Source organism: Ixodes scapularis, unplaced genomic scaffold (genome assembly GCF_016920785.2).
Source record: "Ixodes scapularis isolate PalLabHiFi unplaced genomic scaffold, ASM1692078v2 PGA_scaffold0__279_contigs__length_252992795, whole genome shotgun sequence".
Classification (NCBI taxonomy): domain Eukaryota; kingdom Metazoa; phylum Arthropoda; class Arachnida; order Ixodida; family Ixodidae; genus Ixodes; species Ixodes scapularis.
Window position 1 is genome coordinate 109135519 of NW_024609835.1, and position 23385 is coordinate 109158903.

Genomic DNA, 23385 nt, shown 5'->3' on the forward strand with positions numbered 1-23385 from the left:
CTTTGAATTGATAGTAGTACAGGAACCGGCAGTACTTCATATAAAAGTATAGAAATACGTCTTTAAAATGCTTTGAATATCTTCCAAATATATTTTGGGCCTATGTAAGACGCACAAGCTGAACCCGTCTGCTCTAAACATATGCCAGGACGGCAAGGCTGTAGGCAACTTGGAAACTGCAGAACAGTTTATCAAACACTTCGCTGCAGTATAGACACCACCCAGAAGCACTTCATCGCAACCACAAGCCTGTTCATCATCACCACAGCTGGCCACCTCGCCCTGCTTAACCAGTATCTCCATCGCAGAGGGCCCGACAAAATCCGTCACAGTCGGCCGGTCTTGAAGGCATCCACTCTGCGCTCCTTGAAGCAGGTGGTGAACAGTTAGCCCAATTACTGGCTCGACTGTTTCAGCAGCTCCTGGACACTGGGTTGGTCCTTGCCCTATGGAAACAGGCCTACGTCCTTTCAATCTATAAAAAAGATGGTTCCCCAACAGACAAAACAGGATACTACAGACCGATCTCCACGACATTAGTCGTCTGCCGTACAATGAAACGAGTGCTAAACTCTGCCCTCCACAGATACTTAGACGACCACCTTCTTCTGTCTCCAGCGCAAGATGGCTTTCGGCCCGGTTGAAGCTGTGATACTGCCCTGGTCACTGCTGTTCACCAGATCAGTGACAGCCTGGACAACTTCACACCGTGTCAACTGGTAAAGCTGGGCTTCACCAAAGCCTTACGTCAGGTAGACCTCAAGCTCCTGATAACCAAACTGGAGAGCACAAGTATCAGGGGCCTCCTCCTTCGCTGGCTATATAACTTTATCCTACACAGACAACAAAAAGTGATGTTCAAGGGGTCAAGGTGCCAACCTCGAACTGTTCAATCCGGAATCACCCAAGGCACCAGTACTTGGTCCGTCTCTCTTTTCAATTTTTATCAACGACATCGTCCAGGTTATACACTCCACCGCTATTACGTATGCAGATGACATCCCCATCCTTCAACCGATTCCATATCAGATGGCTATAAGCAAAAATAGCAAGAGCTTGATCAGATCCAAGCCTGGACTATTAAAAGCAAATTGCCACTGAGTACATCAAAAATTTGTTACAATCCACTTCAATGATTCAATGTTACAATTCAAAAAGAGAATAATCCTTCTGGGCGTCACCCTCGACAGTAAACTCAGCTTTACTGCCCATGTACACTCCGTCACTTCACGTGCACGACGGATTCTGAGATTTGTGTAAACTTTTTGAAATGTTTTGAGGCCCGCTGTTCTCGCGAAGCTGTTTACGACGCTGGTTCTGTCCCCATTAACGTACTGCTCGCCGCTCTGGTCGCCACAGGAAGCCTCGAACCAGGCGGCGCTGGAATCCATCCAGCGGCGAGCAGCTTACGGCTTCTATTCCCGAATTTCTCCCAGACCTCGCATTTTGCCGCGTGAAGTCCCGACAACCCAGTTTTTGAGAGCACCCAAGTGGAGCACACTGTCCCACCGACGGGATGTAGCTACACTACGATTTCTGGCTTAAATGATTGGCTTTGGGGTCCCAAAAGGCTCCGGGGCCAATCGTCAGGGTACAGAGTCTTCGCTTTGTCCCCCGACGCAACAAACGGACCGAACGCATTGACCCTCTCTTCGCGCGGACTTAACGGCACGACTACTCATGTCTCCTCTGAGGTATGAGACTTTGTAGGTACCGGCCTGATGCCATCATTAGCCTGCTTCTCACAAATAGGGACGAGGTGAAACAGCTGTGCAAGGCAGCGGCCAAACACCTCTAAACTAGCACCCACAAATGTCTCGCTAACCACATCACCCTTCACCCACCTCACCTTTCAGACTCTTCCCCATCCCATCATCATTAACATTCCGCACGCATCAAGCCAACAAGCTTAAAATCGCCACCATAGTCTACTTCAAGCCGGCAACATAGGAACATGTGAACGGGTGGCAACGCCTTGTATATGGCCTGTTTCTAAACGTAAAAATACATATTTATCTATCTACGTATTTGAGAATATATTCGTCAACGATATTTAAATAGCGAAAATTTATTTTTTCATATACTGCTCAAATACAATTTTGGGCACCGTTCTTCGCAATGAAATGCAATAGTGGGCACTCTTAGCTCATGAAACTTGATACGCTTCGCGCAAAATAAACGTAAAAAAAGAGTATAAAAAAATAAAAATATTTTCTTTGTAATTTTTTAATTTTATCTCGATACAAATGCTTCTGAGCACGTCATCCGAATGCGGCCTACGGATTGAAAGCGAGCAGTGTGTCGCTGCGTTACTTCCACTCTATGACAATCAACAAATTAAAAAAAGAAAAGAAACAGGTTTGTGTTAAGGGTTACTGAGCCCATTCTAAATATATGACGCTTCGAAAACCCTACGACAGGACGGAACAGTCAACATTACAATGATAACGCAATTAAATGCAAAGGGGCAAGCGAGCTGGAGAAGCATACCAAAAATAAAACCTGGAGAAGTAGGACAAACACAAATCTCCTACCACAGCTAGGTGACTAGTGCGCGACCAAAAAAAATCGGCTTTCAACATCACGAAATGTGCATTTCTATCACCACATATAGTGAGAAAATCGGAAAACTTATTCATGTAAAGAATGAATGCATCACAATCTCTCAATAACGTCACCCAATCTGTTACAGGGAAAGGGAATTTAGGAAGGGTATGGTGAGGGAGGCTGAAAGTAACAGGCGACCCCTGATGAGCGAACGAAACAAATCAGTGAATCGAAAATGGGCTCGCGGTCCGGGTGCTCGAGCCTGGGGCGGGCGGGTCTAGTCCTCGTAGGTGGACATGGTCTTGCTTCCTTCGAGAATGAGTTTATGCATAAAGCTGATGGTTGAAACTAAAGTGTATAAAATATACACTCGTCATTTTGATGGCTTCTTTGTGTTATTGCGAAAAAGAAGGGGTAATTTTTGGCTGAACCATAACACTTTAAGCGCCCCAACCCAGGCCCGTGGTTGCGATAGACATCGTGGGTAAATAGCCGACGAAAGAACACATGACAGCTTGTTGTGACAACTTTGCAAAATGTTTAACGTGCCATATAATCAAAACACATAGAAGGGTATGCGTTTAAACAACGTTTATTGTCACTGACTTTTCGTAGAAACGCAAGCGTGGGTATTATGCTTGAAAACCTTTCTTCGTGATTTTTTTCTTGACATTCTTATAGGGTAACATCCTATGCATACTTTATACTTTATTGCACTTGAAAAAAAAAAGGAATAAGACAGGCGTGCTAGTTTGGTGGAAAGGCGGAGGCCCATGCATCCGGTGTGCCAATCGAACTGACTTATCATAACCCTACAGTAGAAAAATAAAATAGGGGGGGGGGGGGGGGGGAGTTGGGGGAATGACTAGAACAATTATTTTACCACAAGAAGACAAGTTAAACAACCTTAAATGGCATGCGCTACATTAGGCTGTAGTTCGCGAATGTCCTCTCGGCTGACGGGAATCACAGCAGTCAGGGAGTCGGGCAGGCTTTGCCAAAATATGGCTGCTCGTAATAGGCACGACTGGCGGTGGTGAAGCGTGCGGGCGAGGATGGGCTGGAGGGCACCAGTGCGTGGATTGATCCGAGGGCAAGCAGGGATGTCGGAGAAGGAAGGCTGCATCAGCTGGCAAAACACACGGATGGACGCAAGTTGTCTCCTATGATGGAGGCTTTGCCATCCTGCAGCCTGGTAGAGCGCAGCAGAGGCAGCACACCGGTAGGAGAGGTCAGTGGCAGGATTCAGGCGGCGGTGGAGGGTGTGCACGGCCCGCTGTTGCACGGTCTCAAGGCTCGTCTGAAGTGAAGCCTGGTGTGCGTGCCAGACCGCAGCACAGTACTCTAAAGTTGGAAGGACTAGGGCCGTGTACAAGTTCCGAAAAGCTGAGGGGCTCATTCCCCGGGTAACCCGGAGCACAAAGCCAAGCAGGCGGCGAGCTCTTGCAGTCACTGAAGAGACTTGTTCTCCAAAGTTGAGGCGATGGTCGATGCGCACACCCAGAATGTACATTGTGGCGACTTTTTGTAAGGGAAAGCCTCCTAGCTTGAGGCCAGAGGATGATGAGAAGATCGTTGCAGAGAGACGGTCATGGAGCAGCATTTCGACAGGTTGAAAGGACAGCGGTTTTCCAGGGACCAACGGTGGCAGTAGTCAAGGTAGGACCGGGGAGAGCTGTATGAGGTAGAAGTTTTGATGGGATGGAGGAGAGTCAGGTCATCAGCGTAGATGAACGGCATGGAAGAGAGGTGGTCAGTGATATTATAATTAACGATTATAAAAAGGGTCGGTCCAAGCACACTGCCTTGTGGAACACCTGATGCCACAAAGCAGGGGTCAGGCAAGGCACCTGCCAAACGAATAGGCTGAACATGTCCCGTAATGAAGCTAGTCAACCACTGCAACAGACGGCCGTCCACACCAGCCAGGCGAAGCTTGAGTAAAAGCAGACCCTGATCTATGCGATCGAATGCCTTGGAAAGGTCCATTTGCACGATCTTGCAAAGCGTACGAGAGTCGAGGTAAGCACTTGCGGTGTGTACTAAGGTGGCAAGGGCGGTCTCACATGACCGATTGGGCCGAAAACCATGTTGGCTGAGCTGAGCAGCGACGAAGGCTCGAGGTGGGAGAGAAGCTGTTTGTTGACATTGCGTTCCAATGTGCGGCAGACAACAGAGGTCGACGCCCCAGGCGGTAGGAGCTCAGATCGTTGCACGGTAGATATTGGGGTAACGTGTGCCACTAATGGGGTAACATGTGCCACTAATGGGGTAACGTATGCCACTTTCCAGGCAGTAGGGACCGTCCCAGAGTCAAGAAAGAACTGGAACATCCGCAGTAGCTCAGTCGGACAGGCGGAGGAGGCTATCTTGAACACAAGAGAGTGAAGCTCATCGGGACCAGCACGCTGATGGACGAGGAGAAAAGAGGGCTTGAGACAGCTCATTCTCGGTAAGGGTAATACTGCTAAATGTACTGAATAAGGGTGGCGATGTGGGTTAGTGGGTTCATACTGACGAAAAGGCATTAAATTTCAGTTAAATTTAATGCCTTTTGATTAAATTTCAGTTCAGAGTCAGCGCTTGTCCTGTTTGCACTTCCTTTAGTCCCCGTTTACTGCACGCTGTTTGCCTTTTTGTCTGCTAAATGTAGTATCACACGAGATCGGGGACGTAGGCGTGCTTGAGTTGGCGTCATCAGGGCTTAAACTTGAAGCACTAGAGCAGTGGTTCTCAACCATCGATGTTTCGCGGACCCCTTGTGGATCGACGGAGATGACGGAGGACCCCGTTCATGGTGAGGGGAGAGAAAATATATAGGTTAAATATAATATTAATACAAAATATGGATATAGCTAAGGGCTGGTGTGAAGTATACTTCTCTTATTGACATACACACAAGAAAACTGGCCTGAAAATTGAAAAAATTCTTCTTGATCTGTAAAAAGACGACCTTTCGACCTTTGTTGCCGGGCTTGACGAATGAGGCGGGCTTCGCGGACCCCAAAAGGTCCGCGGACCCCGATTTGAGAACCACTGCGCTAAAGGTTAACCAGAGGGAGGAGAGATGGCTATTGAAGAGGCCTACGATATCGCGAGGCGACGACTCAGGTGCATCAGGCGAACCGAAACATGCATCGGCGGAACAGGACGTCCGCTGAGAATTAATGTAACTCCAGAAGAGTTTCGGGGTTTTTCAATGCCCGGGTGGATATCTCCTCCAAGTATGATCTGTGTTCCAGATGGACAGCCTTCTTGATTATTTTTTAGCCTCTTGGCCTCGAGGTAACTGGGGTGGTTCTGGCGATGCTTGGCGCGGCAAAAAAAATTGCGCTTTTGATGCGTGAGAGAGATGATCTCATGCGTGATCCAAGTCGGGGTGCGTTTACGTCGTGCCTTGAATGTAGGAACACATTCTGCTGACTTAGCTAACATGAAGTCGAGATACGACTCATACATCTCGTCTGGCGAAGAGCTGTGAAGGACAACGCACGAGGGTGCATAGTGGACGAGATTTCGCAGGCTGTTCGGCCATAGGCGCGGATGCTCCGGGCTTGATGTCCAATACTTGGAGGGGCGGTGTGACATTGCACACAGACGGCCAGTGGACTCAAGGGACGGCCAAATGTTTTCAGTCGCTCTACGTATCACAGGAATGTCGTTCTCAAGTTCTTTTTCCGCAGCTTCGACCACCTCCATATTTTGTTTAAACGTCAGTTTCTGGGTGCAAAATAAAAGCAAGGAAGGATTACTGTTAACGAGTGACGCAAACATAATTGACATCCCTATATGTAGGAGGGAGTCCCTCAGAAATAAAAGGGGAAGGGGGAGAGGGAGTTCGTTTTAAAAACAAACTGTGTTGTAAAGGTTCTTCAGCCGCGCATCCACCGCACACACCAAAAAGCGTGGCCCCGGAAACTCCTTTGTGTGAAAACCTCTTGCCAGAAAGCGCGTTTCCGTGATGCCAGACGCTCGCGCCGTTCCTGACGACGTTGCACCAAATAACAATGTTTTGTGTCTTTTAAATAAATGACTGGCGCTGAGCGCGAACCCTTTGCAGCGCGCATGCTGCACCACCTGGTTTTGATTTTCTCAGCAAGAACAAATCGCAATGACCACCGACATATAGTGCGACGATGTCACGTGCAAACCATGATAAACAGTTCAGTTTTCTGGTGAAGTGCGATAGTCGCAAAGCTATCAAAAGTAGATGTTCAAATTGCAAAGTTGTATAGACTATATAGCAGCCTCGCGATGACCTACGGCAGCCTAAGAAAATGTTACGGCGCATGACTGATAAAGCACAGCGTCGTAAAGTGAGGGCCCAAAACCAGTGCACGTAAAACCGAATGTAACATTAGCCTCCAGTGGCAGTATTTCGTGAAGTTTTGAGTTCACGCAAGGCGATGCCCAAGTGTGATTTATGTTATGATTATAAGAATCTTAGTCCGTAATTAGCGCTATTTATGTGTAATTAGAAATATCTGTGTTAATCTAGAATTTCTTCTACCGCTTCGACAATATTAAATAGCGCTATGTATAATCCTTTGTATCTAAAAATAAAAAGGGAGTTGTACGAACGATAAAATACTATACAGCATAATTACTAATTTCACGGCGGAAATAGTGCCTATTGCCAAAACAATGCAGAAAATATATTATTAATTTAGCAGCTCAAATTGGTTCGAACCGGTTCTACCTAGTTTGAACCGGTTTTTGGTTGCTCCCCGGAACTGAACAGGAACTGAACAGAAAGCCGTGAACCCAAATCCTAACAGAACCTATAAAAATTTCGGTTCGACACTCTAGTTTGCATGACTGCGTGCCCGCCTATTTGCACCTGTAAGCCTCCGTGTGTTCTGTGTATTACTACCCGTGCGTTCCGACGCGTGCCCGAGGTTGTGCGTAGATATTAGTATAGTATGGATCTGCTAGGGCCAGCCCATAAAAAGCACAATTATTTTTGTGTGTAGGAAATGAAATCAGAAACACGGGAAGTAGATGTTGTCCTCAATTTATTATGACTGTACATGTTGATGAGACAAGGGCTCTTCAACCGTGGTATCCTCCACCGTAGCCTCCGCCGTAGCCTCCTCCGTATCCCCCGTGTCCGATATAGCTGATGAATTTCACCAATCCAATGCCATGGCCGCCGCCGTAGCCACCGCCGTAGCCGCCGCCGTAGCCCCCACCGTAGCCTCCGCCGTAGCCTCCGCCGTAGCCCCCACCGTAGTGACCAATGTATCCAGCCATCGCCGAGGCGAGGGCCAAGGAGAACACGAGTACGGCGATCTGTGAGCGCAAAAAAATAATTCATGCGGCTTCCCTTGTTTCGCCAATACTGGCTCGACAGAAATTCAAAACTATAGCATTAATAGAAACAGTTACTTCTTGAACATGAGAACAAAACAAATTTGTTGATGATACTCAAATTTATATTTCTTTTTTCTAGAAATGTGCATTTGTTTAGAAACATTGAATTAAATAGAGAATCGGAGCCATTCATTTTTTTCCAATTTGTGCAGCATCTTTAAAAAGAAATCTAAAAAAAATCTCGAAAGAAAGTCAAAAGCAAGCAGAGTACAGCGTGTAGCCAAAAACAATTTTCAGTTGTTTTTTTTTTTCCTAAAAAATAAACAAACGCATCGCCGTCCGCTCAGCCTTCGCCCAGATATAGCTTGAGGGGTTCAGACAAGATGCCAAAGTTTCAGAACTAATCGTCATCTAACTAAACATTTATGCGATTTTTAAAGCAAATTTTAGGATAAAATAGTGCCAGTTCCGGGTAGCTGACCATCGTCGGTGGATTACAATTCTCCAAATTGAAAATTTCGGAAAATCGCTTAGAAAGTTTTGAAACAATAGCGGTAAGTTCTAAAAACTTGGCATCTGGTCTGAACCACCAACCCTACGGTTGAGTGGAGACCGACCGTTCGGCAATGCGTAATTTATTTTTGCAATAACACTTTCTCTTTTGTTTTGTTTTTTTTTGGAGGGGGGGGGGTACAGCTTGTTTTTTTTAAAAAATATATTGATACTTCTGTAAGGCTTATAAAGATGTTGTATCAAAAACTGCTAAGTTCATAGATTGCTATGTGTCCTTGGTTAAACCGAAGGGATAATAAATATGTTTTGCCAAATGAAAATATATTTTTTTTTTGCAGACACGTGGAGAAACATTTTAATATAAGTGTAATTTTTGCTACTTCTGAATAGTCCTTTAATAATATTTGAAACATCCAAATAAAGCTGGTTATTCATAAAGAATATAAGGGTTTCTTCTTTTTCCACAAGTACCCTAAACAAACACTCTACGTTATGGCGCGTCACAATACGTACGTGGTTACGAAACATTAATGAAATTAGTTTCAGCTTTTGGTTATATTGTTCAAGATTTTTTGTTTTTGTTTTGTTGCAGTGTTTGTAATATTCACAATAATATACACTGATACAATGCACTCAAACGTGAAACATTGTGACCAATAAGGTTATTAATATGGAGCTTGGCTTCTAAGGAATACAAATATTTTTTTTTTTAACCTAAAACACGTACTATCTTTGAGCGGTACGAATTAGCGGGTGTGCGAATAGTAGGGGCAGTGTCATTCCTGGTACAGCACTGCTAAAAAAACAGGTCACTGCGACTTTGTCTTTCACTGTCAAAGCTATGAATAACACAGTGCCATTCGATTCGAACCAACATTCGCAAGCCCCTAGTAAGAATGACCAAGAAACCTCACGAAAGTCTTCATAATCCCGGCAATTCCTTGAAGGCGAGTTGGCAGCAGAGGCAGCTCGAATGGTGGTTCGGTGTGAACCCAGACCCCTTATATACTGTGTGTGCCGGCGTAACGCTCATGGTGAAATTGGGACGCTATTCCTCAGAGCGGGTAAGCAATGAAACCGGGAAAGAAATACAAAAAGGATATCTCAGGCGTGACCACTGTAGCGAGATGTTGCAATAAAGAGATTGTAGACTAGCACCTTGTTTATTTTATAGAGCGTGGCGTGAATTACTCCGCGGCAACACTTAACGTTGCAAGGTTTGGTTTGCTGGTTACGCAGACCAGGATGCCTGGTATCAGTGTACACGCGGATACGTTAAAGCACCGTTGAATATTGATATCATGGACTACTTGTACTTCAGGGATGGACAGAGGTAATGAAATATTATATTAAAAAAATCACTCAAATACATATTTTTTTGCGATGAAACACGAATATTGATACACAAATGTCTTTTATGTGACGGGATATCTCTAAGATGCTTCTGCAAAAGCAACAACAAAAATTATATCCCATAATACTGACAGATACACGTTGAAACAGACGTTTCCAAACGGTGCAGTTTATAATAAATGCAAAGGCTAATGTTTGTGTAGTGCTATTTGTGTTAGTTAGCTGACGCCTCTCTCCTTTCATAGAACTTTTAATGTATTCACAATTACCATCTCAAATGAATTTGAAAAGAAAAATTCTCCTTAGTAAAACAAAATACTAGGGAGTTTTACGATAGGGGCCCTTAAGAAATAGGGGCTCATCACTGCGCATGTGCCGAACCCAAGGTCTTGGGTTCGGCACATGCGAACCCAAGGTCTTGGGTTCGCCCCTAAAGGTCCTGTCACACTGAAGCAACACGACGGCAACAGCAACACAACAGGTTGTTCAACCTGTCACATCGCGGCACAGCTGGACAACATGGACAACTAAAATGTTGCCTTGGTATGAGAGCTTTCGGCAACAAAAGTATCAGCAACTTGTGTTGGACAACGTGTGTTGCCCTGATCGCTGGCTGAGCGAATTTCGGGCCGGCAACACGACAACACGGATAGCTTCGATGCCAGAGCTAGTTCCCTATCAGTAACGTCTTACTCAAATAAAGGCTTGGAAAACGTTATTTAACAATAATTAAGGCTGACGTGCAGCTAAAATGAATGTTGATGAATGTTTTACTGCGTAATTACGTCAAGCGATTTCCGAAATGGTCAGAGCTACGGTCGTGAACGTTCAGAGTGGTGTTGAAATTAGAACTGCCGAGAGACCAGCTCACATTACTGCTAGTGAAATAAAATAACATGCCTGCTCACCCGTTGATAAAGTATAAAAAAAGAATTCAGGAAAGCAAAGATTAAAAAATTGAAGCATTATAACCACTCTGATCAAGATAGTTGTGTTGTGCAGGTTAAAAAATAGGCGCTACGAGACACCTGATTTGCCTCAAAAATACCCAGGGAGTTTTGGGGAATGAAGTGGATCACCTAGCAGGCGGTAGACAAATAGAGAGCTCAGAAATGTTTATTCCACAGGTTGTAACGAACGCCGATCGTGTCGATATCGCAGTTTTCAAGCACTGTCCCTTCAGCTCAACATTACACTACAAAAGTCGCTTTGGGGTACTGCCGGTGCTTACTTAGTTTTATAGTAGAAATGAGAATTGCATGTAATGAAGAACCGGACAGGAAACACTTCATACAATAGCGAAAATCCCTAACATATATCAGCGATCTCACATTCCTCGGTTATGGCTACCTGCTTTTCAGCGAATGAAGTACCTTTCGATAAAATAAAGGGTGGAAAATACTCCCCGAGTCAAGTTTTCTAATCACAGTCACTGGGTGATGTCGTCTCGTGGTGAGTTCCGGTCCTTCGAACGCACTAGCACTTTGTAGAGTCACATTTCCAGCGACGCCGCGCCGCACACGAAGGAAGGTAAACAATCAAGATGGCGGAGTGTTCCCCGTGTTGTCCTCGCCGTCAGCGCGGTGTGACAGGGTTGTCGGACAACAAATCGGGCAACACTGTTGCCGGGCGGCAGCAACATGTTGCCCAACTGCTGTTGTTGCCGCGATGTGGCAGGGTCGCCGGCAACACGATTTCCTCGTGCTGCCGGATAGATTTGTCCAACTGCTGCCTCAGTGTGACAGGACCTTTAAAAATATTCGCGGGGGGGGGGGGGGGGGGGGGGGGTTTCAGGGAAGAATGTGCGTGACGTCAGTGATTGGCGGAACCCGCGGAACTTTCTCCCCGACTACAGTGTTTACGCGAATGACGGGGAGCTCAAAGGGATGAGAGAATTAGCAGACGCACTTAGCGGTTGCAGTCTCCACAACAATTGGCTTTATGCATGCTGAGGAGAGTAAAAAAAAAATTCCGAAAACACCTAAGTCCTTTTTATGAGTTGTGAATGCGAAAGAAGGAATTTTGTTCGACTGCTCCCTCAGTTCGTCTGCGGTGTACTGGCGTGGGTGGCCACGTTTCGCCCCTGCCGAGGTTGCGGCCGGCGGCCGAGCGCGCGCTCTCGTGAAGGCAAATTGCCTGAGAGAACGCGCAAGGTAATATGCCACTTCTGCCCCTGCCTCTCGTAGGCAGGTGTCCCATAGAGTAATATAGTAAACGTAAAGAGAGGACACAGGAGCCGATTCGCGGCCCAGATAGTGCGTTTAATACCCTCCGCTACGTGGCGCTTTTCTGCAATTTGGTTAAAATTAATTAAAACTCCTTCTGTGAAAAGTATTTATTTTTTAAATGGAAATGCTTTAAAATTATTTAAAGTGCTTAAAACGACTAAATAGTTTAAATCAAATACGTCACAAAAACCACGTAATGAATGGCGCCTGCCATGGCCTGTCTGCTTGCACGGCGTCGCCTCTGCATCATTCTGCATGGCTTCTGCTCGTCCCTGCGTCGTTCGTCCGTGTCGTGCGTGCCGTCCGTCTGTGCTTTCTGCTGCATCATGTTCGGTCGATTTTGCATCAATCAAGGTGACTCATGACCGCCCGCGTGCTCGCATGCTCGGCGTGAAGTCGTGGAGCCGATCGGTTCGAGCTTCTCGCGCTGTTGTTTCTGCCGGGCTGTCTGGCTGCACTTGAACGTGTGTGCATGTTGATTTTCGATAAGATTGTTTAAAAAAAAAAAAAGAATTGAACTTACGACCCTGCACACGACATTGTCCATGGGTTTACAGATGACGGTGTTGAATGAACCTCTAACATTGGAGATAGAGCCTTGGTTGTTATGCTGTCTGAAATTTCCAGGAGGTGCGTTTAGCCCCTTGCATACACTGTTGTGCACACTCCAACAACGTCTTCTGTTTAACGCAGTCTCCTCATTTCTCTCATTCGGGAGCTTAAGACTGGTGGCTTCACAGTAAAGGCTGTGTGGTCTGTGGTTAGGGGGCTTCAAACGTAAGCTTGGTGTGCGTGTTGATAAGCCATTTTTTGAAGTTGACAACGAACACGTTTACTTCGTCTTTGATGTTCCGCACCTTCCCATAACAACCAAGAACAATCTCCAAGCCCACAAACTTTGCATTGGAAATGAGGTCATTGAGTGGTCTTCTATTGTTGAACTTTATTGTTCTATCCATGAGATGAGCTTGCAATTGGCTCGAAACTTACTGAGAGACACATTTTTTCAAGAACCTTTCTGTAACATGGAAGAAAATTGTGCCCCACAGGTACTGCGTGCCTCACTCTTTCTTGCAATCATATCCCTTGTTTATGCCAAGGAACTTCCTGAGGCAGCCATGGCTACAGCCTATTTCTGTGATAGGATGTGGATACTTTTGATTGTCTAAATAGCTAAAAAATTCAAGAAGAGAGGGCAGAAGTTGCGTCATGCCATTCTGAAGGGAGAATCTGAAATACTTGATTTAGTCCACCAGTAACTCGGATGGATTTCAGCATGGCAGTTCCAAAGTAGGATACAGCCATAAGCCATCATTGGGTGGCAAGTTACTATAAAAAGTGTCCTCATGCTCTGGGATGAGCTTTCAAGCAACCATGACTTTAAGTTCTTACTTACACGACGCCTGCAGCAAGACACACTTGAGAACGTTTTTGGAGCTATATACGACGAACGCTGGGCTGCAACAAAAACCCAAATATGCATCAGTTCACCTCAGGACTAAAACACCTCTCGATAAAGAAATTGTTCAAACTGTCGGACAATGAAAACGTAGAGGATGACAAGGCTGACCTCCAAAATGAGTTGCAAATATCTTCGCACCATGAAAGTTTAATTTCAGACATTGTGGAATGTCTTCCAATTGATAACTTCCCGCCACTAGGGGATATTTTTGAGCTGGCATCAGACATCAGGTCTAACATAATTGATGACTCGTCCAGTTTTTTATTACGTTTGGGGCTATTTGATCAAGCTTTTGCTTGAACAGACAACTTACAGCTGTGGCTGTTCTCAGCTGCTATCGGATGAGTCCAATAACTTGACCAGGCCTCACCAGTGCTGTCTTGTTCCTAAAGCATACCACGTGCCTGGAAAATTCTTCGGGAACTTAGTAGTACAATCACAGGCTGCCTTTTATTTCTTTCAGCAACTAGAAAATCACTTTCTTCCCATAATAGAGAGTGTGACACATGTTTGAGGGGTGTGTGCCGCCTTGTATAATACACTTCGAGGTCTGGGTGGTTTTAGCCTTTGCCCAGAGGAGTACCACAAAGGGTTTTTAAAATTGTTTTGCAGAATACGCTTGTGTTGACATGTTTAATTTCTTAACCGGAATTTAGACAAAGTTCGGTTGCACTCTTCAGTGACTAGCAAGCAACGAGACAGGTTTAACTGTTAATAGTGTATTAACAGAGGCGGTTGCCAAACCAAAAACAAAAAGTGCTTATTAAGTGGGCGGTGCAGCTTGCTCTCCAAATATTTGTTTACCCTTTTTCCAGCGAATGTGTATCACGGCTCCCTAACAAAAATATTTGTCCAGTTTCTACAAAATTTCGATAGACAATTGTGTATAGGGGCTAAAAATATTTGAAAGAAAAAAGTATCCACTTTTGTATCCACTGTCCATAGTTTTTTAGCCGCTTTTTTCTGAAGCCATATTTCTTTTCTGAACAATTTCGGGGAATGTTTAGGGACGTTAATGCTTGTCAGATTTCGAATAGAGTTCTCATTGTTTGGTAATGGCTCGCCCGCAGTGAGTTTGAGGCTGTGAAAATTGGTGTTTTTTTATATTTGCCGGAAATCGGGAATTTGTACTATCCGGCGTGTGCTTCGCACTGTTATTATACTCTTATGACCGGTAATGATAGCGATGTCTTATTTATTTTTGCACTTACCTCCCGTACCCGAGTCGGCGTGAAAGTGAATGTATCATACAGCATGTTCTTCGTGGAAAGGTTTTGTTAACTTGTTTCCGCTAAGAATCTATTACGAAGTGTACGATATGCTGAAGTCCTTCATATTCATTTATTTTTGTGAGTATCGATCTCTTTCGTATAAAACATACAGAGCTTCTGAAGTGAATCATGTATACATGAATGTGGTCCAATAAAATGTGTTCGAACCACTTACTGTTGTTGACTCCAAAATGCTCCACCAGTCAGGAGTCAATGCGGCGATTGTGTAACTTCAATGCTTTACAATAGAAAGAGAACAGGAAATACATATACTTCTGCTTTGTGAAGTAAGTTGAACTATTGTTTGACACATTTTGCACGGGCTCTATCGTAAAAAATAAAGCAAAAGTGCGTTAATATTTAAAAAAAACAAAAAAAAAAACAGCGGTTTTGGGAGTCCCGAGAGCCGAGCGAGGCGGGGAGGAAAGAGAGAGAGAGGAGTACCGGAGAACCGGAGCAGAAACGCCCAAACCGAAACCGAAACTAACTTGACCGGAAACGGAATCAGATTATGCTTAATACCGCCCGCTAGGAGCGCTACTTGTCACTGGTCTATCTGGGCCGCTGGGGCCTATGGTAGTGTCCGCTCTTTACCTTGTGTATATTACTCTATGGGTGTCCTGGCTTGGCCCGACCAGGAAGATTCGGTCAGTCGCCTTTGTTCTCCTCTCCTACCCTTGCCTTATTAGAGCGCATCTCTAAAGGCTCTGTTTAACGTTACTAAAACACTCAGTTGGGAAACTCGCATAGAGACAGCTTTCAAAAAGTGGCCCCAATCTGCCTCCGAGCACCGAGCTAATGACGAACACAACGCCACCATTTCTCCCGCAGCGGCCACTCGAGGAACTGCACGTGACTTCTATTGTGGCTTTCAGAACAGATACAGCGCTAGTAGTTAGGTGCCAACCCCGTCTCCCCGGCGGACGCGCCGCATCCGGCAACCGGAGTTAAAACGTTAAAATGCACCTAGGTCGGGACGCGCTACCTGAAAGGCCCGCTGAGGCATGATTGTATAAAAACAATATTAATTGTTCCGCAAAACCTTGCGAACTAAAGATGATAAAAACATCACGCGCCCATCATTTGGTACTAAACTCCAATAAATTTCATACAAAAAGAGTCTTTTCCGTTTGTTTTTCCGAAAAAACAGGCTTTCAAAAAGCTCGAGGTGCCCATAGTACATACAAACGTAAAAGAGTGGCGCTGTTGTCGCATTTAGCTCTGTCTCCGTGGACGCCAGTGGCCCAGGTTTCGACGATGAGTTTCCCAACTGATCGTTTGAGTAACGTTGGCTACAGGCGAGCTGTAGAGAATGAACGATCGTCTGCTTCTTGCTCAGGGGGTAGCGGTGGCGTCAGAACGCCGAGCCCTGATTGGCTGATCGCCACCCCCTATCTGAACGTCGTCTGCTCCTTTGCAACGTTGTCTGCTCGCAACGTCGTCTGCGTCTGTCTGACCTTTCCTGCGACTTTCGGAAGTGCAGAGCAATCTTACGCCGAAAATGTGCGTAAGACATAACTTAAGAACAAATTCGTATTCACGGAACGAAATTTTCGTAAGTTTCGCGCAGGTTACGACGAAATCTTACGACAGCTCCGAAGCTGTCTTACGCTCTTCTTACGAACGAATCAGCATGGCCGACAGCGTCGCGGTCGCGACGACCCACGGACGTTTATTTTTTTACGTGCGCTTCTCACACGTCCCGACTTCAAGCAGCAAGAAAAATGTAAAAAGCACTTGCAACAGACCACGACGAACAAGAACGCTGGATCCACAAACACCAGGGAAAAGCTCCAACGGCCACGATTCCACCGAACGCGACCAAGCGAGCACGGCAATTAGGCCTAGCAGGCACTCCGGGACTCGGCGACCGTTTGCCCACGACCGGCTGGCGTGCTGAATGGAATATGCCCGCGCGACCTTTGTGAACCCTTCCCGTATTATACTTTGATCGCTGACCTCAGTTTTAGATTAAGAGGTCAATTTCTTCCTCTTGTTATCTCCTTGTTTCCCGAGGCAACGGTGACTCTCGCCGGTGAAAAAGCGGTGAATCTCCAACAGACGCAGGAAAGGTAAAGCAGCCATCGCTTTGACTAGCAGACGTAAAGCAGACGACGTTAACTGCGCCAACCCGCCGACGCCGTTAAAGAATGAGGGGTCTCGCCGCACACGAAAGGAGGGAAAAGGTATTTGGGAGGGAACTTGCGGACACTAACACGCTCACTCTCGGTTCTTCAAACAAACCTCGGCGCCTCGGGACACCTCGCCAGTGAGTCCTTTGACTTCCCTCCTTGATGCGCGTCTGCTAGTTGTTAGACAAAAACAACGTAACGCTCGAGTTATTTCGTCTGCCCTCTCTGAAAGGCGAAGTACAGCTCGCTCGTAAAGACCTGCACTTCCGAAAGTCGCAGAAAAGGTAAGACAGACGCAGACGACGTTGCGAGCAGACGACGCTCAGATAGGGGGTCGAAATCATCCAATCAGGGCTCGGCGTTCTGACGTCACCGCTACCCCCTGTGCAAGAAGCAGACGAACTTGCCCTCCGCATAACGTCGCGGCGGGGACAGTCCTACTTTTTTTCAAAGTGTATTCGCTGGCGAGGGTTTGCCGCAAAGATCACCACAGAAAACGGTGCGCAATTTATTTCAAAAGAGTTCAGCGACTTCTTGCAGTTGCATCAAACATACAAAGTCATACTTCTATCAACCCCGAGCTAAGAGGCAAGTAGAGCGATTTAATTGAGTTCTTAAGTTCATCGTCCAGTTGGTTTTCGTCCAACATTGTCAGCTTTCTGCAGCCATCACTAAATATCTCGGTGTTTACCGAAGTACTCGCCATGCGGCAACAGGAGCAAAACCAGCATTCCTTCTACATGGTCGGACTCACCGAACGCAACTGCATTTCTAAGGACGAGGGACGCAGGAGTCTGCCGTCTCTCTACATGTTATTCAGAAGAGACTGCCTGGTAGAGTCGAGCAATATCAGATCAAAATGAAAGTTTATTCGGATGCCAGGCGTGCAATTAAGCCCTTGTCTTTGCTTCTGGACAATCGGTGAAAGATTTCAAAACTGAAACCAGAGAGAAAAAAATGGAAGCCGTTTACAAATCCCTGTAATGGTACGTTTACACTTGCGGATCCGCCAGCGAATCCGCCCAGCTTTTGCCGCTGGGGCGAAACGCTGGGCGGAAAACGCGGCGGCGAGCCGTTTAGGTCCGGGATCTATTTCTGCCGCCGAACGAGGCGTTTCGCTTACCGGATGTGACATTCTTGCGCGGCGCGACGCTGCTTACGTCACGAGTACGCGTTCTTCCGGGAGCAGCAACGCCCGGGAGAGAGAGAGCCGAGGCGGGAACTCTCGCGCCTTCTCGTCATATTTGTCGAGACGTTACGGGAACCGCTACCGCAGCCGGCGCTGCCGCCACTGCTCGAAGGAAACAGATGTAAACGCAACCCGCTCGTCGCCGCCGCCGCCGGGAGCGGATCCGCTCCCGCGGCAGCGGATTTCTTCTCAGGTGTAAAGCGCGAAACACATGTACGACGAAACCTTCCGATCCGACGTGCGGACTGCCGGAATGACCTTGGGGGGCGAGGGTTTTCGTAGCATCGGAGAGCGTTGAAAACCCTCGCCTCCGACCGTCGTATTGCGCGGTCGGACGTCGGATCGGACGGTTTCGTCGTACATGTGTTTCGCGCTTAAACGTACCATAACGCCGAATTGAAGCGCAGCTCTTGAGGAGGAGTAGGGAAGGGTACTGAGGGGGGTCACGTCACCTGCGAATAGCCCGGGGGGTCACGTGACCCCGGGGGGTCACGTGATCTCGGGGGAGGGGGGTCACGTGACCTCGGGGGGGGGGGGGTCACGTGACCCCCCCCCCCCCCCCCGGTTACGCCGACGCCGACGCCGCTCAGGCTGGAAACGGGCCCCTAAGAGCTGCGCTCTAAAAGCGAAACAAGTATGCTACACCACGGCTAATGCATAACAAATAGGACAAGCCATATATAGGTTAGATGATGAAAGACCATGGAATGCTGTCAAACATACAGCATTGAAACCAACACAACATCAGCCTTCGTGGCTTATGGACAATAAAATGTTCTCAACACCACAAAACATAGATCCAGCTCGAAGTCTGGGCCATCTGCCAACTGAAGGCCCGGGAGCTGCAACCCATGGTGCTGCGGCTCCCCGTGCTGCTGCTGCTGCGGCTTCACATGACGCTGCTGTTGCGGCGCCCAGCGCCGCTGCTGCTGTGGGTAAAGTACCTGCTGTTTCTGCCGGCTCAGACCACTTCGAACCGGTTCTAACCGGTTTGAACCGGTTTTTATTTGCGCTCCGGAACTGAACCGGAACTGAACAGAAAGCCGTGAACCAAAATCCGAACAGAACCGATAAAAATTTCGGTTCGACTCTGCACTGCATGACTGCGTGCCCACCTATTTGCACCTGTAAGCCTGTGCGTGTTCTGCGTATTACTACCAGTGCGTTCCGTCGCGTGCCCGAGGTTGTGCGTAGATATTAGTATAGTATGGGTCTGCTAGGGCCAGCCCATCAAAACACAATTATTTTTGTGTGTAGGAAATGAAATCAGAAACACGGGAAGTAGATGTTGTCCTCAATTTATTATGACTGTACATGTTGATGAGACAAGGGCTCTTCAACCGTGGTATCCTCCACCGTAGCCTCCGCCGTAGCCTCCTCCGTATCCCCCATGTCCGATATAGCTGATGAATTTCACCAACCCAATGCCATGGCCGCCGCCGTAGCCACCGCCGTAGCCGCCGCCGTAGCCCCCACCGTAGCCTCCGCCGTAGCCCCCACCGTAGCCGCCACCGTAGTGACCAATGTATCCAGCCATCGCCGAGGCGAGGGCCAAGGAGAACACGAGTACGGCGATCTGTGAGCGCAAAAAATAATTCCTGTGGCTTCCCCTGTTTCGCCAGTACTGGCTCGACAGAAATTCAACGTTATAGCATTTATAGAAACACCCTCTTGAACATAAGAGAAAAACAAATTATCTTGATACTACTCAAATGTATAATTCCTTTTTTCTGGAAATGTGCATTTGTTTAGAAAAATTTAATTGTCTGGAGAATGAAAACCATTCATTTTTTCCCCCAATTTTTGCAGTACAATTAAAAACAAAATTCGAAATGAAATAAAGGCAAGCGAGTACAGCGTGTGGCCAAAAAGAACAGCGTGTAGCCAAAAACAATTTTCAGTGTTTTTTTTTTTTCTTTTTTTTTTGTAGCCTCCAGAATAAACAAACGCATCGCTATCCGCTCAGCCGTCGCCCAGATATAGCGCGAGGGGTTCAGACAAGATGCCAAAGTTTCAGAACTAATCGTCATCTAATTAAACATTTATACGATTCTTTAACACAAATTTTATGATAAAATAGTGCCAGTTCCGGGTAGCTGACCATCTTCAATGGATTACCATTTTCTCAATTGAAAATTTCAAGAAATTGCCTAGAACATTTTGAAACAATCGAGACAACTTCTAAAAATTTGGCATCTAATCTGGATCGCTAACGCTACGATTAGCGGAGACCGAACGTTTGGAAATGCGTAATCTATTTTTTGCAGTGACACAAACACTGTAGCTTTTTTTTTTTTCTTTGGGGGGACGTCTTGGGTTTCTCAAATCTCGTGACACTGCTGTAAGGCTTGTAAAGATGTTGTACCAAAAACCGAAGGGATTATGCATATGTTTTGCCAAATAAAAGTTTTTTTTAAGAGGCGTGGAGAAATGTTTTAATATAAATGAAATTCTTGCTACATCTGAATAATCCTTTAACATTATTTAAAACATCGAAATCAAGCTCGTTATTCATAAGTAATATACGGGTTTCTCCTTTTTCCTCAAGTACTTTAAACAAGCACCCTACGTTATGGCGCGTCAAGGTACGTACATAGTTACGAAACCTTAATCAAATTAGTTTCAGCTTTTTGCTTATATCCTTCAAGATTTTTTTGTTTTTGTTTTGTTGCAGTGTTTGTAATATTCACAATACTACACACTGATACAATGCACTCAAACGTGAAACATAACGACCAATAAGCTTATCAATATGGAGCATACAATGGTCTCTAAAGAATACAAATATTTTCTTTAACCTAAAACAGTGCTATCTTGAGAGGTAAGAATTAGGGGGTGTGCGAATAGTGGGCGCAGTGTCATTCCTAGGTACAACACTGTTAAAGAAACCGGTCGCTCTGACTTCTTCTTTCACTGTCAAAGCTATGAATAACACAGTGCCATTCGACTCGAAGCAACATTCGCAAACCCCTAGTAAGAATGACTAAGAAACCTCACGAAAGTCTTCATAATGCCGGCAATTTCTTGGAGGCGAGTTGGCAGCAGAGGCAGCTCGAATGGTGGCTCGGTCTGAACCTAGACCCCTTATATACTGTATGTGCCGGCGTAACGCTCATGGTGAAATTGGGACGCTATTCCTCAGACCGGGTGAGCGATGAAACCGGGAAAGAAATACAAAAAGGATACCTCAGGCGTGACTACTGTAGCGAGATGTTGCAATAAAGAGATTATAGACCAGCACCTTGTATATTTTATAGAGCGCGGCGTTAATTACTGCAAGGCGACTCTTGGCGTTGCGAGGTTTGATGTGCCCGTTACACAGCCCGGGTTGCCGGATATTATTGTTCACGCGGAAACGTTAGCGCACCGTTGAATGTTGATATTATAAACTACTTATACTTTAGGGATGGGCAGAGATAATGAAAGATTATATTCGAAAAAAAAAAGCTATATCCCAAATACATATTATTTGCGATCAAACACAACTGCTGATATACACCCGCTGTCGATATGAAGGTGAACACCGGACCGTCCACCGGTCCGTGCTATCATCGCCATGAAGCGGCTGCAGTGGCGGCTCGCTTTCTTATCGCGCGCTTCGCCGAGAGTAAGCGCTTGGATCGAGCGCTGTTTTCAGATCTGCTTCTACCCCCTGCGGAAAGCGTGGAAGTGGGTTTTGATTTCGGCATCTCTTTTTGTGGGCGTGGCTGATATAACTACACCGCAAGTTCAACGAGGTTGCTGACACACACATCACACAAATGAAAGATTAATGTGTTGTTTTTAAAAAGTGGAAAGTATAACTTAACTTTTATATTTGTTCCGCAGCATTCCGGCTTAACACGTATAACAACAAAAAACAACTAAATCATAATGTCAACCGATAGCGTCTGAAAGGCTCCTTCCCCAATCCTCGCACTTTCTCCGTGGAGTAGCAGCAAAGCTGAGAACAACGCTCGATCCAAGCGCTTAATCTCGGCCAGCGATAAGAAAGCAAGTCACCACAGCAGCCGCGTCATGGCGCTGATAGCACGGAACGGCCGACGGTCCGGCGTTCAGCTTCATATCACCGGCGGGTGTAAATTTGTCTTTTATGTGAGGGGATATCCCTAAGGATACTTCTGCAAAAACAGCAATAAAAATATATATATCCCCTAATACTGACAGATCCACGTTGAAACAGACGTTTCCAAACGGTGCAGTTTGTAACAAATGCAAAGGCTAATGCTTGGGTACCGCCATTTGTGTTAGCTTTCACCTCTCCGCATACCTCGAACCCCTAATTTATTCACAATTACCCTCTCAAATGATTATGAAACGAGAAATTCTTCGTAGTCAAACAAAATACAAGGAGTTTTTCAATAGGGACCCTAAGAAATAGGGGCTCTCCGCTGCGCATGTGCCGAACCCAAGCCACGTCTTAGATTAGCGTTCGCTTTTAAAGGCCCTGTCACACTGAGGCAACACGACGGAAACAGCAACACGACAGGTTGTCCAACAGTCGGGCAACTTGTTGCTCGCTCGCGTGTTGTGTGACAAACCTGTTACATTGCGGCAACAGCAGCACAACATGGACGACAACTAAAATGTTGCCTTGGTATGCTTTTGGCAACAAAAACAGCAGTAACTTGTGTTGGACAACGTGTGTTGCTCTGATCGCTGGCTGAGCGAATTTCGGGCCGGCAACACGACAACACGGATAACTTCGATGGCAGAGCTAGTTCCCTGTCAGTAACGTCTTACTCAAATAAAGTCTTGGAAAACGTTATTCAACAAAAATTAAGGCTGACGTGCAGCTAAGATAAGTTGACGTATGCTTCACTGTGTAATTACGGCAAGCAATTGTCGAGATGGTCACAGCTACGGTCGTGAACGTTCAGGCTGGTGTTGGAATTAGAATTGCCGAGAGACCAGTTCACATTACTGCTAGGGAAATAAAAGAACATGCCTACTCATCCGCTGATAAGGTATAAAATAAAGAATCCAGGAAAGCAAAGATGAAAAAATCGAAGCATTATGACTACTCTGATCATGATTGTTGTGTCGTGCAGATTAAAAAATAGGCGCTACGAGACGCCTGATTGTTCTCAAAAATACCCAGGGAGTTTTGGCGAATGAAGTGATAACATAGCTGGCGGTAGACGAATAAAGAGCTCAGAAATACTTATTCCACCGATTGTTACGAACGCCGATCGTGTCGATTTCGCAGTTTTTAAGCACTGTCACTTCAGCTGAACACCACACTACAAAAGTCACTTTGGGGTACTGCTGGTGCTAACTCAGTTTTACAGTATAAACAGGACTTGCATGAAAGAAAGAACACGGCAGAAACACGTCGTACAACGGCGAAAATCCCGAACATATATCAGCCATCTCC